The 17,785-nt window shown below is 39.9% G+C and overlaps 1 protein-coding gene across 2 annotated transcripts in view; it reads left to right on the top strand.

The window, feature by feature from the left end:
* The first annotated feature begins 1,839 nt into the window (after positions 1–1,839).
* The window catches only part of A1CF (APOBEC1 complementation factor), a 71,183-nt gene continuing 55,237 nt past the window's right edge, over positions 1,840–17,785 (top strand). For both annotated transcript variants that reach the window (XM_075841195.1, XM_075841196.1), the window contains exon 1: positions 1,840–1,922. The gene's annotated coding sequence lies outside the window, so the exon portion shown is untranslated. The remainder of the gene's footprint in view (positions 1,923–17,785) is intronic.

Genomic DNA, 17,785 nt, shown 5'->3' on the forward strand with positions numbered 1-17,785 from the left:
ACAGAGATCACCTGATCAGGGACCAGTCACAACGGTCCCTGATTGTTGCTGTGCCAGCTGCCGACACAGGTAAGATATGCAAAGCGCATGCGGGCGCCATTTTGGGGGGGGGGAATCGGACCGGGGAGGGGATCGGACCGGGGGGGAATCGGAAATGAAGGGGAATCGGACGGGGGGATCGGACGTGGGAGGGGGGGGGCCGCACTAATTACCCGTTCTCTCTCCTCTCTAAGGAGTTATTCCATGAGAGGAGAGAGAAATGGCGACAATTTGCCGCTTTAGCGTGAACGCCGTGAAATAGCGATTCACGGCGATCACGTGACCAGAGACCACTCGTTATGGTCTCTGGTTGTTGCTCCGAACTCTCAGCTACCTCCGGTAGCTGGGAGAACGGAGCTCTGATCTTTCATTTCGGCGCTACTTTAGGCTAAATCGATCACGTTAAAAGGCGTCGCCTTAGCCTAAAGCCCATTAGTGAGGAACGTAAAAAGGCGTACTGTTGGTCACTAAGGGGTTAATGTTCTTCATACTGTAGACATCTTTCAATTCCTGGATCCATATGCCACAATGGCTTATCCTGGAGCTTAAAGTAGTAAACACCATTGCTCCTTTTTTCAATCATCACACTTATTTATTATATTCTCCATAAAGATTTACATTTTCAGCCAACTATCAGCAGTTATCCTGACAAGTGTGTTTTACTAACAACTATATTCTATTGGATGCCGTATCACAGATGTGTTCTCCCCTCCGGAAGCGGTGCTTCTATGGGAGAATATCTCCGTAATATGGTGTTGTACAGAGGCACCATATGGCGGCACATAGAGTGCCTTAATTCTGTATTTCAGAGCTGATGGGCCTTTGTTAGTCGCCAAAAAGGCGGCATGCCCAAATGCATGAGGCCTTTGGCATACATCCGGCAGGTTTGCATCACGATACCTTTCTTTTACAGTACTAAAATAGGTAGGTTGATTCAGAGATCGAGAAGGGGGCTGGTTTAGCTTATGAATTGAGCCAGACAGCCAGCCCCTTATCTACGATCTACGTCATCATTACTCGGAGAGGAGGGGGAGCTCCTTGCCCCCTGACTCTGTGATGACACGTCACAGCTACAACAGCAGCTCTGAATCTGCGAGTCCATGAGACGATGACTGAAAACCTGCAATCCGTGCAAGTGTGAAAAATAAAATAAATTATTAAGGTTTTTTTTTTATTTCACGAATGCAAAATAATAAATAGTTTTTTGCGGACAACGTCTTTAAGCTTTTCAAGAAAATAGGAAAGCACCAAACAATGTAAATGTTGAAGTATATGGTTTTTTTATATATATATATATATATATAATGGTCAATAGGGGACCTATCCAAATGTATGCCTATACATTTTTTATATGTTTGTACAGTATACATGGAATTACTTCCCCTCTAACAAAAATGTAAGGAAATGTGATGCAACAGCTTTGTGTGAACACTGTTGGGCTATTTGGGTTATTGGAAAGCCTTGTTCTAAATTAATATGAAGCATTTAAAATAAATGCACCACTGGATAATATATTACTTCTTGTAACTAAAAAATATCCCTATTGGTATAATAAATCTTCTGAACATCTTCATAGAAAAATAATAAATGACTATATTTAGAATATTTTTGGTTCTCCCATATGCTACTGTCTGGGTACAGTTTTGGTCTGTTGTGTATTTGTCTGATGATGCTGTGTGTGCTGCAACCTAATTATCTGGTCAAAGGGCTATACAAGCTAAGAGATAGAGCAAGTTAAAGTTTAACCTGTAAGGATTGTAAACCAAACCTGGGGCCAATGAACCTTTGGAGTTTGATATGATTAAGGGATAACCAGAGGTACACGTCTCAAATTCGCCATAATCAAGCAGAACCTGCTGGTGGTGATCTCTGAAATTGCTCAGGTAAGGCTGGTGGGCTCTTTTCACTTGTGAAAAAGAATTCTAATATATAATACCGATGTAAAATTAGCTACAGAGGACACATGTAAAAACCCATAAAATAACCTTCCCTGGAAGACATATTAATTAGTCACCTTATTAAATATCACATATGTTTTATAGCATCCCAAAATTGTTCTAATTAAAAACAAAGAAACATTGATGTAAATACTAGATTCAGGTGTTATATTGTATATTTTATGTATAGAGAAATACAGGGCACAGTAAATGTATATTACAACGGTTTACATGTGGGTTGTGTGGGATGTGATATAGCAGAGCTCCATTAGTGTCTGTCTAGCTCTATGTAAAGCTGCAGTTGTTAATCATTTATATGTTTCCAGAAAACATTTGTGTGTGTGTGTGTGTGTGTGTGTGTGTGTGTGTGTGTGTGTGTGTGTGCGCGCGTGTGCGTGTATATATATATATATATATAGACACACACATTTATGTAAAAATATAAGGCTGCAGCTACTTTGCTGATGTAATTATTACATTCTATAATTATTATTTTATTATTATTATTATTGTTTTTATGATATTTATTCCAAAATGTATTTCACGACAAAATTTGGTCTTAAGCTATATTATTAGGCTCTCATAGTTAACTCCATCAGTTACCTTATATAATAATAATAATAATAATAATAATAATAATAATAATAATAATAACAATAGTAATATAATATATTGCTAGCATTATTAATATTGGTATTAATAGCAATATTTATAATTATACCGGTCACATAAATAACCGGTAATAAGCAAATAAATTATGGGAGCACGGTCTGTAAATAGCAAAAAATGGGACATGTCCTATCCTTTGCGGAGCCTTTCTACGGCACGGACACCTTCCCGTAACTATGCGGGAAGGTGTCCGTGGGCAATAGAAATGAATGGGTCAGTTATTACGGACCGTTATTATGGATGAATTCTACAGTCGTGTGCATGGGACCTAACACAGTGCAGTATTGACCAGTATTTTGCATCCGTATTTTCAAGACAAAACCAGGAGTGCATTGCAGAAAGAGAAGTATACGTCTTTCCATTATACTTATTCCGTGTTTAGGTTTCACTCCTGGTTTGGCTTTAAAAAAAACTGCAGAAAAATACTGACCAAATCTGCACTGTGTGAAATGGGGATAAGCATGTATTCCAGAACGATTACTACTTGGGCCTGTATTTACTAAATATTCTTAGACCCTAAGGAATGGCTTATATGACTGATGTTTTCCTTCCTTTGTGTACGGCTTTGTGATCTACGGCAGCTGCTTGTTTATATAGTCTTATTTATGCTGATAGGATTTCTAGAATTTAGAGTGTTTGCAACATTTGATGTTATTTTACCACAAACAAAGTATGTGGTCTGGATGAAATATTTAACATCAATTTTTAAAATCCATCTTAGAAATATAAAAAATGTATCTAATAAGGTTGGCTCTTAAAATTCTCAAATCATTAGGTCTAATAGTCCAAAAACTAAAAATGTATAATGTATTTATAAAATAAATAATAATTAAAAAAAATTCTGAAGAGATATTCAATGGTTTACAAAAGTGATACTAGTTGTGTAAAGATTTTTTGTATTTTATGAGAACTGAGAGTAAGATGAAATTCACAGCACATCTATGGTGCACCTTCGGCATTTAGACTGGGACAATCTTCTAACATATACACTGATGCACCTATAGACTCTAATGGGCAAACAAATGTCAAATTCTATTGGCTTATGTGTGGTCAAGATCCTGCTGCCTCAATTGTGTTGAAAAGTGTATACAAAAAAATGGATTTCATTTTTTTTATTTTTTGACAGTCTATGTCAGACGTCTGCAACTGTACAAGCTGTTCGAAATGGTCCAGGCAAACATACACCCCACATTTACATTAGTGTTTTTTGAGTCTGTATGTTTTTCGTGCGGAAGGAACAGCCCATCTGGTACATTTGTTTGCACTGGTTTTCCTTTCCGTACTCTATTGAATTTAGTGTAAAAGAAATATTTCCCTACATTTTCCCCTGGGTTTTTTTTTTTCACATTGAGTACAATGTGATACTTATTGGATAACTGCAAAAATAATGCATCATTTGTGCAATCCCTTCTGCACGTAGAAACATACACTCAAAGGACACCACTGTGAATGTGCTCTTCACATGCTTTAATTGCAAATCTGTTTTTACAGTATAAAGCTTATAAAATAATTACGCTCACACACGACAAATACAGAAAACAAACTGATATTTTTTTACACAACATATATGCACAGATATTTCTTTACTATTGTAACAACTTTCACGTGGTAAACCATTTGGATGTGAGCACTAACAAATATTTACATTGCCCTGCAAGGGAAAGTCAATTAATTGTTGTCAAGTGCTACAATTGTTGTAAGTGGTTCTACCAGTGTTTTTAGAGTCTTTTTTTGTCATGTATTTTGGCACTTTGTGTGTTTTTATGCATTTTAATTCATGATATAAAGGCTTTTGAAGTCTGTGGGGGGGAAGTGAAGCCTTAAAATATGGCACATCTAGTACATGTAATGCTCTGAAAAAAGTCACTGACCATAAAAACACCATAGAAAGGCCACAAACTAAAACTGTATATGTTTTAAGGTATTAATATGTTTCTATAGACTAAAAGGAAACCTCTGACCACAGAATTTTTTCCTGAAAAATTGGAAGCAGAACGCTTACAAATATCTGCCCATTGATGTCAATGGGAAAAACAGCGTTCTGTTCCGACGGGCCGTTTTTTTTAAAAAACGGCCGCGAAAAAGAAGTGCATGTCACTTCTTGAGCCGTTTTTGGAGATGTTTTTAATTGACTCTATAGAAAAACAGGTCCAAAAACAGCCGTATAAAACGCGAATATGATTAAAAAACGGCTGAAAATCAGGAGCAGTTTTCCCTTGAAAACAGCTCCGTATTTTTAGACGTTTTTGAGTTTTCGTGTGAACATACCCTAATAGATTCATAGAGATCTACAAATGTACCGTACGCCATACATGAGCACGCTCTGATTAATAGTGCAGATACAATTATAACAGGGAGACATATCCTACCTCTAGCCACGAACAGTTCCCACATGCACAAATAAACTAAATAGACATATCTAAAAGCTCCCAGCCCCAGCACTGGGGACTGTCACTATTTTGTCTTACATAGTGCTGGATGACCATGCTACTGCCTCTAGTGCTAGCAGAGCTTCTGTTGTATGAAGGTGCCCATGCTAAAGCTATAGGATCCCATTAAGGTTCAGCATGGTCACCTTCGCTGGTTGTTGGGCAGCTGCCCAGACTTTGAAGGAGTCGCAATGACTGATAATGAATAATTACAATTACAAATTGCAAGCAAGTTTTTCAAAGGCCTTTAAATTATTAGATCACATTTAGTGTTCTGTTATAGGAGCTGCACATAGGTAAAAAAAATATAGAACCTGTTACTTTCCATATTGAGTTGTAACATTATATCTAATTTACCAGGGGTTTAGACATTTCCACTGGGGCTTCACCGGTGATCAAAGTCCATGTCAGAATAAAAACATTAACATATCTTTAATTTGTCTCCTGAGCCCCATACAATAAGCACAAAAGGAAACCATTATGTTGCTAAACCAGAGATTACTGCAGGCAGGGAAAGGCCTGTGCAGCGATCAGTATATGATCAGTCCTGTCACAGTGGATTCCCAGTTACACCTAAGCAACCACTGAAGAAGCGCATCACCAGTGACACTCGTCTCACAGTTTAAGGCTACATTCAGGCGAGCGTGTCCGATTTGCACATGTAAAAAACACAGCCCTTTTCCTACATTTCGTGTCCCTGTGCATTGCGTATTGGTATCAGTGTGCTTTGCGTGTGGAATGCTTTTTTCACGTCCGTGCAAGCACTTCATTTTTTTTTTACATTTATTTCTCTGCTTTAAAATGTATTTGATTTGTGAAACATGGACGGCACGTGGATGGTTTTCACGCACCCTTAGACTTCAATGGGCGACTAGGTGAAAACGCACCAATATAGGACATGCAGTGAGTATCACGCAACGGACACGCTGCGTGAAAAACAACGCATGTGTGAATGGCCCCATTGAATTGCATAGGTCCGTTTGCTGTGAGTGATTTCAATGCACAGCACACTAACGAGTATTATGCTCGTCTAAATGAGCCCTAAGAAGCACTGTAATATACTGTCAATTTATTTCTCCCTGTATTTTATTTTTGTTAGTATTAATATTATTATTATTATTTTAACCCCTTAACGACCAGCATGTATACTTTTTACATCGGCCGTTCGGGGGCAGTTCTTCTGAAGTGCAGCCTTTTCACATCGGCACCTCAGAAGAAGTTTTCCCGCTTCGGGCAGGGTGCTTCTGAAGCCCAGGCTCTTACTAACAGGCCTGGGATTCAGGGCATCAATTCAAGACCACTAGCAGTGGCATGGCCTAACAGATGCTTGTCAGTTTTACACGGACAGCCATAAAACACTGCAATACAGAATTATATAAAATTATAATACAAAATTATTATAAGAGCGATCAAAACATCGCATAGTAAAGTCCCCTAGTGGGACTAAAAAAAGTAAAAAAAACGTTTTTTTACAAAAAATTTATTAAACGTAATCAATAAATTATAAGTACCCCAAATGGTGCTATTAAAAAATACAGCTTGTCCCGCAAAAAAACAAGTCCTTATACAGCTATGTTGACGGAAAAATAAAAAAGTTATAGCTCTTTTAATGCGTTGATGGAAAAACTTAAAAAATTGCTTGGTCATTAAGGTTTAAAATACCTTTGGTATTAATCGGATCAAATTAACTACAAAGCAGTTTCTGAATATTTACTGTTAATGTCCAGTAGCCATGTCAGAAGCCTCTTCATTGACAAGCAACCATAACAATATATATTTTGGAATAAAAATAAATGTAAACGTCGTTTTTCCAGGTAAGCCTATTTTATGTTAATTTTATATTTCAAGAATGCTAACGCTTCTTAAGAAAATATCCGAAGGTTAATTTCCTATTTCCTTATCTAATCTTGACATGGATCACACTATTAACTGCAGTCAATAGTGTATAAGCAGTAAAGGTGGCCATATACATTAGTCTAAAGATGAGCAAAACAGACGATTGAAACAAAACAATAGATCGTCGTGTGGAATTTGACAATGAATGATCGGCCTAGACAATCGATGACTAGTAGTCATCGTCTTGAAAGATATTTCATTTTATTTTAAATTTTCATCCGATAGTCAGCAGTTCTTGGCTAAAGAACCTATAGAAAAAATGGTCAAATATTAACCCAGACGTAATAAGTAGTAGAAATTTATTTTATTAACAAATACAGTTTAAAAATTGAGTGATACAATGTTTAAAAGGCGTCAACCTATGCAGGATATTTTGTAGTACTATCAAGGTATAAACAAATGTACGGAAGACATATGAGGTAGAAAACATATCAAGTTTGTGCTGACTACAACTGACATGCAATGATTGGACAGTGCAAGAAAAAAGTGCTATGTGCAATATGAAGTGCTATTCTATATATAGAACGCTATTTGATGTGTGTATAAATGTAACATACATGCAGGGCAAAAGCAGCAAGTAAACCGGGCCTTAAAGAGGCTCTGTCACCAGATTTTGCAACCCCTATCTCCTATTGCAGCAGATAGGCACTGCAATGTAGATAAGAGTAACGTTTTGTTTTTTTTAAAAACGAGCATTTTTGGCCAAGTTATGACCATTTTTATATTTATGCAAATGAGGCTTTCTAAAGTACAACTGGGCTTGTTTAAAGTTATGTACAAGTGGGCGTGTATTGTGTGTGTTACATCTGGGCGTTTTGACTTCTTTTACTAGCTGGGCATTGTGAATAGAAGCGTATGATGCTGACGAATCAGCATCATCTACTTCTCTTCACAACGCCCAGCTTCTGGCAGTGCACAGACACACAGCGTGTTCTCGAGAGATCACGCTGTGACGTCACTCACTTCCTGCCCCAGGTCCTGCATCGTGTCGGCCACATCGGCACCAGAGGCTACAGTTGATTCTGCAGCAGCATCAGCGTTTGCAGGTAAGTAGCTACATCGACTTACCTGCAAACGCCGATGCTGCTGCAGAATCAAATGTAGCCTCTGGTGCCGATGTGTCCTCGCTCGTCCGACACGATGCAGGACCTGAGCCAGGAAGTGAGTGACGTCACAGCGTGATCTCTCGAGAACACGCTGTGTGTCTGTGCACTGCCAGAAGCTGGGCGTTGTGAAGAGAAGTGGATGATGCTGATTCGTCAGCATCATACGCTTCTATTCACAACGCCCAGCTAGTAAAAGAAGTAAAAACGGCCAGATGTACATACACAATACACGCCCACTTGTAATGGTCATAACTTGGCAAAAAATGCTCGTTTTAAAAAAAAACAAAAAAACGTTACTCTTATCTACATTGCAGCGCCGATCTGCTGCAATAGGAGATAGGGGTTGCAAAATCTGGTGACAGAGCCTCTTTAAAGCAAAAAATGCAGACCGCCCTAGAGAAATTAAACCAAATGTCTAGATGAATGAAGGTACATACCCAGGTTCATAATCCCGCATAGAGGAGACGCCAAGCCCGACGCGTGTTTTGGCAGATGCCACCCTCGGACGAAAACCACCATCTTCAACGGTATACAATTCTGATATAACCTTATTTATTACATATTACTTGTTGGTATACATGTTTATACTATCATTCATTGAGATAGTCCATTAGCGCTTCATGTGTACAAATTGGTTGTATAGCAGTTCTTGACTGTATAGAATATAGTGCAGTTGGCCGTTACATAAACAATTATTCAGTGAAAGAGCGTTCCATACTGAAAGATCGTACTGCCTTCGCTTGACGTCATTAGCGATGTATGTCCAGTTTGAACAACTGGAATGGCCAATATGGACTAAAATATGTATGGCTGCATCTCCGTATCGATCGTTTGCGAGACGATCATTCGTTCAACGATTATTCAACCTTTAACTCACTTGCATCTAATGTTTACGGTAACCTTAAAGAGGACATGTCTTCTCTCCTGACATGTCCATTTTAGTAAATACTTGTACCTCCCATGAAATAACAATTGTGCAACATATTTTCTCGGCATTTTACCATTCATCTCTTATCCCTCATACTTCCTCATAAGTATTGGGCTTCTTTTTTTTTTTTTTTTAAAGCTCTTTGCAGTATCAAATTATCAAAAAAATTAATTAGTGCAGGAACCTTGGGGCTCAATGGTTGATAGGGGCTGAGTAAGACTCTGCCAAAGTCAAGACCAGGGCCGGCCTTTGGTTGGATGGCGCCCTGTGGGGCATTCTCTATTGCTGCCCCCCCACAAAACAAAAAAATTAACCACATATATATATACATATATAGACATGCACATACTGGAACGTATATACTATACATACATTGAGGCACATATTTAGACATACAGGCAAATATACACTATATATATATATATATATATATATATATATATATATAAAAACACACACACAAGGCATGTATACACACACAATAGGTCTTACACAAATACATATAGGTAAATATAAGGACATACAGGCCCAAATATACCCACGCAGGCACATATATACGCAGAACAGATAGTTACCTGCAGTCCTATGTAACACCACAGATAACACAGTGATAGCTTTCTGAGAACAGATAATGTAGTAGTTACCTGCAGTCCTATGTAATACCACAGATAACACAGTGATAACTCTCTGATTACAGATAATGTAGTATATGCACACACAAAAATATATACACATACAGATACATATCTAGGCACTTAGTCCCACAACTACACACACACCTGCAGTCCTATGTAACACCACAGATAACACAGTGATAACTCTCGGAGTACAGATAATGTAGTCGTGTTACCTGCAATCCTATGTAACATCACAGATAACACACAGTGATAATTCTCTGATTACAGATAATGTATTAGTGTTACCTGCAGTCCTACGTAACACCACAGATAACACACAGTGGCACATGCAATATTGTTGGAATGCACATCTGCCATACATAGACGGATAGTGTTAAGAGGTTAAAGGGATTGTCCGGGTTTAAACTTTTCATGTGGCAGCAGGAGAGGAGGGCTTCAAATAAAAAAGCAGCCCATACTTACCAGGGCCGGCGTCAGCACCCGGCGTACCCAGGCGAGTGTGACGGGCCCACTACCCTTGGGGGCCCACTCGGCCGCCGGGTGCTGACTCTGCCGTCGTCACGGCATCACTGTTCATATATGGACAGTCAGGATTTCAGGAGCAGAGCAGGAGAACCGGGGCAGAGTGCTAGTAGTGCTCTGCCCGGAACTATGGCTCTGGGGCTGCCTTGGAAAACACTGTCCATATATGGACAGTGATGTGAGGGGCTGCTCCTGAAGCGGAATCCCCACCCAGAGTGTCAGCAATGCTCTGGCTGGGGATTCCACTCCTAGAGGGAACCCCAAAATCGCAACCTACAGGGAGGGTGGCAGTATGGAACTACCAGGGAGGGGGGCTGTGTGGAACTACCAAGGAGCGGGGCTGTGTGGAACTACCAGGGAGGGGGGCTGTGTGGAACTACCAGGGAGGAGGAGGCTGTGTGACACTACCAGGGAGGAGGGGGCTGTGTGGCTCTACCTGGGAGGTGGGGGCTGTGTGGCACTACCAGGAAGGGGAGCTGTGTGGCACTACCAGGGAGAGGGGGCTGACGGGAGCCCCCAGCGCAGGAACGTCTGGGAGGAGAGAGGTAAAAGTGAGCTATTTTTTTTATTTTAACTCCTCGTGCTGCTTCAACAAAATGTTTCATTTGTATTCTGGACAACCACTTTAAAGGCTATGCACCCCTTTGAAATCGTGTTTTTTTTTTGTTTGTTTTTTTAAATAATCAGGGTGTTTTGTGCAACCTTCTAAATCAATACTTTTTATTAAAAACTATTTTTTTACTTTTTGAGATACAGCTGCTTTGTATTCCGTATACAGAGCAGCCGTATCTTGCGATGAGACCTGAATCCATCAGGCCAGTGGGACTGACGGGTTCAGTGTCAGCAGGTCCTGTGTCTCTGACACGCAGGATCCACCTGTTATCGATCACATCTAAGGTATGAACCGTCGACACACAGGATCCGCTGACACTGAACCCGTCAGTCCCACTGACCTGACGGACTCAGGTCTCAGTCCTAGATACGGCTGCTCTGTATACAGAATACAAAACAGCTGTATCTCAAAAAGTAAAAATAGTTTAATAAGGCTCCGTTCACATGTGCCTGGAGAGAGAGTTAAAAAACACATGGCGCCAAAATGGTGCAGGTCACATTTGGTAAAGGTAGAGCAAGACAATATGAATTGATAACTGCTCACCTATTGGGGTTGTGCTGCAACAAGCACAACAATGGTACAAATGTAAAGGATGAAGCTGCACCTGGGTTAGAAGTACCGGCCACCTGAATAGGGGGAAAAATGGAGCGCTGCTAACATCCAATAGAGGACAATCCAGTAGTTCAAAACATGTAGTTCACATGTGCGTCAGGGCTCTGTTCAGGCAATCCATCTGAGCTTTCCGTCAGAACGGAACCCTGACTGAATCAATATTGTAGTCGACTGCGCTTTTTATTGCGTCAAAACGACGAAACCCTTGCACAATGGAGACAAACGCAGACCATTTGCACCAAATCTGTAACCATTGAAATCAATGGTGATGCAAACGGAAACCTATGGTTTCCGTTTGTTTCAGTCAGGGCTCCGTTCTGACAGAAAGCTCAGATGGAACGCCTGAACGGAGCCCTGACACAGATGTGAACGAAGCCTTAAATGTAATTACAAAGTTGCACCAAACCCACTGATTTTTATAGAATTATTTTTTTTTTCAAAGGGGTACATAGCTTTTCACGTAATCTGAACAGGGTTTAAAAGGGCAACAAATGGTAAATGTGCACTATGAAGGCACTGAATTCTGTGCCCATTTGATATTTATTAACACTTTAGTGCCTTTTAGTGCCACCATGGTGCCCATTTGCCACCTATTGCCCCTTTAGCATCCTTCTGTTTGGTGGCCCCTTGATGCCGATTTGCCATTTACTGCCCCTGTAGCAAATGGGCATCAAGGGGGCACTGAATAGAAGGACACTAAAAGGGCAATAAGTGGCAAATGGGCACCAAGGTGGCACTGAATACTCTGTCCATTTGCCATTATTGCCCTTTTTAGAACCCCATCAGTTCCCACATTTAAACAAAGTTCAGTCAGTGACTTACCTGCTGGGCTCCTGGTAAACACTGCCTGCTGGAGCTGGTGCCGCCCTGGAGAAAATGTTCACTCGGTGTCCCCATTAGCACTGGAAACGCACAGAAAGCGCAGGGTCTCCTCCCTGTCTTGCATCCTGAATGATGTCATCACGCCTGTCTCGTCATTCAGGACGCAGGACAGGGTGAGCGGACGAGCGGTGGCCAGGGCGCGGGGCAGCCAGTATGAGGTCGGTGCAGTGAGTGGCACCTGACTCGCTGGTGTCCCGAATACTGGCCATGGCGCGGGGCATGTACTCCCGGTGGCGACCCCACCTACAGTGCGGCGGGCGGCGCCCTGTGCGACCGCACTGGTCGCACGTACCTAAGGCCGTCCATGGTCAAGATTAGCCTTGACATCAAAGATAAGAGATAGGAGATAGACAAAGTTCCTGCATAGGGTATTTCTGGGGGCATTCCGATAGAGATAGACAATTGTTATTGCTGTTAAATTGCAGTTATTTGATTATGAGATTTGCTGCACATTTGCTGTATGTAATTTAGAGAAAATATAACAAAATTTAACAGGCTTCATAAAGGATGCAAAGCAAATGTCATAACCTACACTACTTTTTTGTCCCCAAGCGTGAATTAGCTTTGTATTCTGATTACTGTAAATTAGAACCTTAACAATATTTGTAAATTGGTTAAGGTCCAATAGATGTTGAAAACTGAGCAGAAAACCCTTCTCTGTCATAAATGTTGGGAAGAGACTTTACTGAGACTTCCCATTGGGTTGCTCAGCAAGGGTGCACATAACATAAAGGCTGACCATGCAGCTTCTATGAGGCCCATGGAGAAGGAAGTCCCAGGTCTGACGAGCTCTGGGGAACCGTAACAAGCCATCCCCTATCTAGGATCACTTTGTTAGCAAACAAGGGATAAGAACAGGCCAGAAAATCTTCCTACCTTTGTATCTCAAAAAAGAGGTGGAGGACAGACGAGCCCTGACCCTTCATTCCCAGGATATGGGGGTGGGGTGTAACCGGCCCCATTTCAATATTTGTCTTCGGGCCTGCTATACTATATTTGTATTTTTCATAAACTTGTGTAGTTTACCAACTTATTGAGTTATAGGTGCAAATAGTGTGACAGATGGGATAAACAAGTCTGTCCGACAGTACATCAGCTGTTTATACACCTAGAAAACATTTAGATGGAATGATATAAAGCTCTTTCCTGCTATCTGAAAAAAAAATACTGCCTGGAAAATTGTACATAACATGAACATAGTTTTTCCGAGCTGAGAATTGCTCCGGAAATAAAGGACAAATAACAGTATTTGCAGAAGGACATTTCAGTCTGACCCTATTTTAATCTGTGATGTAGTAGTAACTTGCATCCATCAAAGCGTTTTCTTAAATGGTGGCAATACATTATATTGATATCAGTTCGTATTTGTAATTTAAGTCACAAGGAATTTCAAATGTTACATTGCTACACTAGTGGCCCAAAAATTCCAAGGTTTCCTATGGGCAAAAAAATCACAAATGACCTTGTGACTATCACAAACAATCCAGCCATGATGGTTGTAATCCTGCAATTTTTCCCACGACTCGTACCCTTGCCTTATAATAGTCACAGCTGAGAGCTTGGTACAATTGTATCTAGTCTAGGAAAATCCGAAAAACCCATTTAAAGGCTATATACACCTTTGTAAAGAATTTATTTTTTATTAAATCAATGTGTTATATGTTTTTAATAAATTTTCAAATTGAATTTATTTAAATTTGTTTACTATATAGCTTCTATGTATCCTGTATACATAGAAACTATATCATTCAATCTCAGCCGATTCCGTCAGTTCAGCTATACTGACGGCTCATCTGAGAGTAGGTCCTGTGTGTCTGCAGCTGATATCGATCACATCCAAGTCAGCTGAACTGACTAAATCCTCTGAGGGAGAACGATACAGTGTCTATGTATACAGGATACATAGAAGCTGTATCGTAAAAAGTAAAAAAAAACAACAATTTAAATAAAAGTCAATTTGAAAGTTAATTAAAAACACATAAACCATTGATTTAATAAAAATAAAAAAAAATTCTTCTAAAGCTGTACATAGCCTTTAAGCATTTGTACAGCCTGTTGGACAGCAAATCTTTCCTGTCTAAATTGATTATGGAACATAGTTTCATGCATCTATGGGATAACTTTAGGATTTTCAATAGAACTATATTTTTGTGATCATGGCTCCCAGATATAATGTTCTCTGTATGAGTCTTTGGCACATTGAAACATTGCTTATCTAAAGACTTGTATGGTGCTAGATTTATGGATGTCTACAGAGTAAACAGTTTCCAGAGGGAGATGGTGAGGTAATCAGATGGTGACAGCTCGGAGACAGTGCCGCATGGAATGCAGTGTAATGGGACCTTACCTTTCTGATAGCAGATAAGATAGGCGGAGCAAATTCATATATATATATATATATATATATATGTGTGTACATATATGTGTATATATATATATATATATATATATATATATATATATATATATAGTGGTCTTCTGACACATCATTCAGAATCCACCCCAATTTATATAACTCTCTGCTCGATTCCATCTGAACCACAGACGTTTGATTGTTAACCAAGTGCCAAGACCGGGGATATTGAGCAGGTTTAACTCACGAGTCTTCCTCAATATGATATCTTAATGCAGTGACTCAAAGCCACAGGTTGGCAACTACTGTTCTAAAATGTCTAAATAACATGTGAGAAGATTGAGAAACTGGACTAGTCATGTAATGAACGTCTGTATAAGGACAAGTCAGGAGTAATGTACAGAATCAGTAAACAGATTCTATAGATTCAGTCTTAGGCCAAACCATATACTTTCACAATGGTAGTGATGTCTATTCACTCTCAGGACACTTGAGTAACCTTAAAGTGTGTGTATGTGGCTGCACATAGTGAACAATGCAGGATCACTATGTGCAGAGTAAATGAATGGGGAGAAGTGTATGATGCTGATCGGTCACTGATTGGTCAGCGTCATACACTTCTCTCCACAACGCCCACTTGGGGATTAAGCATAAAGCTAAAATAGGTCATAACTCCGTCAAAAATGATAGTTTTTCTAAATAAAAAACACTGCTGTAATCTACATTACTACGCCGATCACATTATGTACAAGATAGGCCACTTATAATGTGGTGACAGAGCGAGCCTCTTTAAATAGGATATTCTGGACAAAGAATGTATCACCTGACTAACAATAATGTCAATTTAAATACAAGTACAAAACATCTGATCACTAAAATGAGGGTCCCGAGCTTCCTGTCCCTCCCACCACACGTGATGAAAAGTTTGAATGGGGCGGCGGACACGCATGCACGGAGCTGTTGCATTGAAAATCTATAGGAGTAACGGAGACAGCCAAGTACAGTGCATATCTGTTTTCATCAGCCCCATAGACATTGAATAGAGAGGCTGGGCGCATGATAGACGGCAACTTTCTTCATGCTCCTTCTCACTGTGGGGTGTGCAGTGAAAAGGAAAAAGGGGCTCAAGACTGCCGTTAAAGTGATTGGTGGTGATCCTAGTGGTGGAACCCCCAGCAATATAACATTTATCACTTATCCTGTTGATAGGTGATAAATATGTATTGTGGGAATACCCCTTTAATGTTTAATGCTAAATAATTAAATGTTAATTCCAGCTTAGCTAATACATATATATTGCAGTATATCGTGATTATGACAGGCATCTATTAAGCCCTGACGGAGGCAGAGCTTAATAGGAGCACAAAGATGGTGGACCTGTGGGCCTTCATTATGCGCCCAGGCAGCCATAGCAACTATTGCCACCCCACGATTTCATTGCGGGGGCGCGATGAGCTGTGAGAGGGGGTCACCCCCCTCTTTATAACAATTTAAATGCTGTAGTTGCTATTGACCGCGGCATTTAACAAGTTAAACGAGCGGGATAGCGCTCGAGCGCGATCCCGCTCGTTACTCTGAAGTGTCAGCTGTAACATACAGCTGACACTGACATCGTATGGAGCGGGTTCACTCCGTGAGCCCGATCCATACTTCCCCTACCCGACTTTGGTGTATGGATACGTCAAATGTCGGGAAGGGGTTAATATTATTAAAATGCTCGTGTTGACACAAAGTATTTCCTTCAGTATTAGATGGTTTTTAATATGCATTGTAGTAAAAGATTTTCAGCACTCTTTTGTATTAGTGCATAAGGTGACTCCCTCGTCACTGTTTTATATGTATTCATTTAATGTATTATTTGTATTTTATATAAGCTGGTAGGCACGAAATGTTGACCTTTAAACCACACTGTATTGATGATGTAACATGCAAGGCACTCTGGTATTATTTGATTGGTGGGTGCTGTGTGGAGGTTTTTTTAGAACAGGTTATGATTAAGAGTGTTAGCGCTTGAAATGCGTAAGCGGGTGCTTTAACTTCTCCATGTGATGTCGTATTTATTGGAGTTGGATTGAATAAAGAGCATCTATTTTTCTCTACACAAAGTGCTGGGCTAGTTTCATCTTGGACTAAGATTTGCTAGTTGTGGAAAAGCCTGTGATATTCAGTGGTTTACATTTTCACTGACCTATTTTATGTCCTGTCATTAGAATCTGGTAAGAACAGAGCATTCCATAGCTGTATTAGAACCTATATGTTAATATGGACTACTCCTCTTATCTCTGACTATATCCCAAGGCAAAGGTTTCATGATAACTACCATCTCTATCATTTTTGCTGTGACAACAGTGATACAATCTAACAAACCAAGCCTTCTGACAATGTTGCATTCTATTACACAGCTAAGGCCCTGTTCACATCTGCATCAGGGCATTCCGTTTTTCTGCTCTGTCAGAGGAGAAGAACAAAGGGAATGCTGGATGCAACGGTCCCATTGTAACACGGTTACCACCGGCGGCCGACAGAACCCATTGACTTTAATTGCTTCCGTCGGCTTTCCGTCAAGGTGTCTGTGGCTATTGTTTCCAGTAATTTCTGCCGGATCTGCAATGGAGGCCCTTAACGGAGCCTCCAATGCAGATGTGAACAGCCACTAAAGTTACAGCATAATATTAGCTTAATTGATTGAGAATGTTTTTATCATTGTAGCAGAGGGTTCTAAAATCAATCTTATTCATCTACTTATTCTACTCTACTATTCATGACATTTCTATGAAGGCATCAAATGTCTAGCATCTTTGTAATATATATTTTACAGTGAAATCTCTTTGAGATAACTAACAAAAATTCCATTGAGAATGGTCTTCTATATGGTTGGTCTACTCAAAGAAAATGGCAAGTATGCCAAGTATATAATGGAACTTAAAATATGTCACTGGAAATCTTGTCTGTACTGTAAAAATGTGTCACCTGGAAAAAGCTGCTGTTGACAGATCTGTTATCTCATTATGTATTCAAACCCTAATAAGCCTATTTGGATATTCATTATATAATGACCACCATTCATCTGTTGACTAGCACGCTGTCTAGGATTTCTGGATATTCATGCAGACCATGATTAGAATAAAAATAAGGCCATAGGATCAGTCAGCTTGTTGGTT

This window comes from Rhinoderma darwinii, chromosome 11, assembly GCF_050947455.1.
Source record: "Rhinoderma darwinii isolate aRhiDar2 chromosome 11, aRhiDar2.hap1, whole genome shotgun sequence".
Classification (NCBI taxonomy): domain Eukaryota; kingdom Metazoa; phylum Chordata; class Amphibia; order Anura; family Rhinodermatidae; genus Rhinoderma; species Rhinoderma darwinii.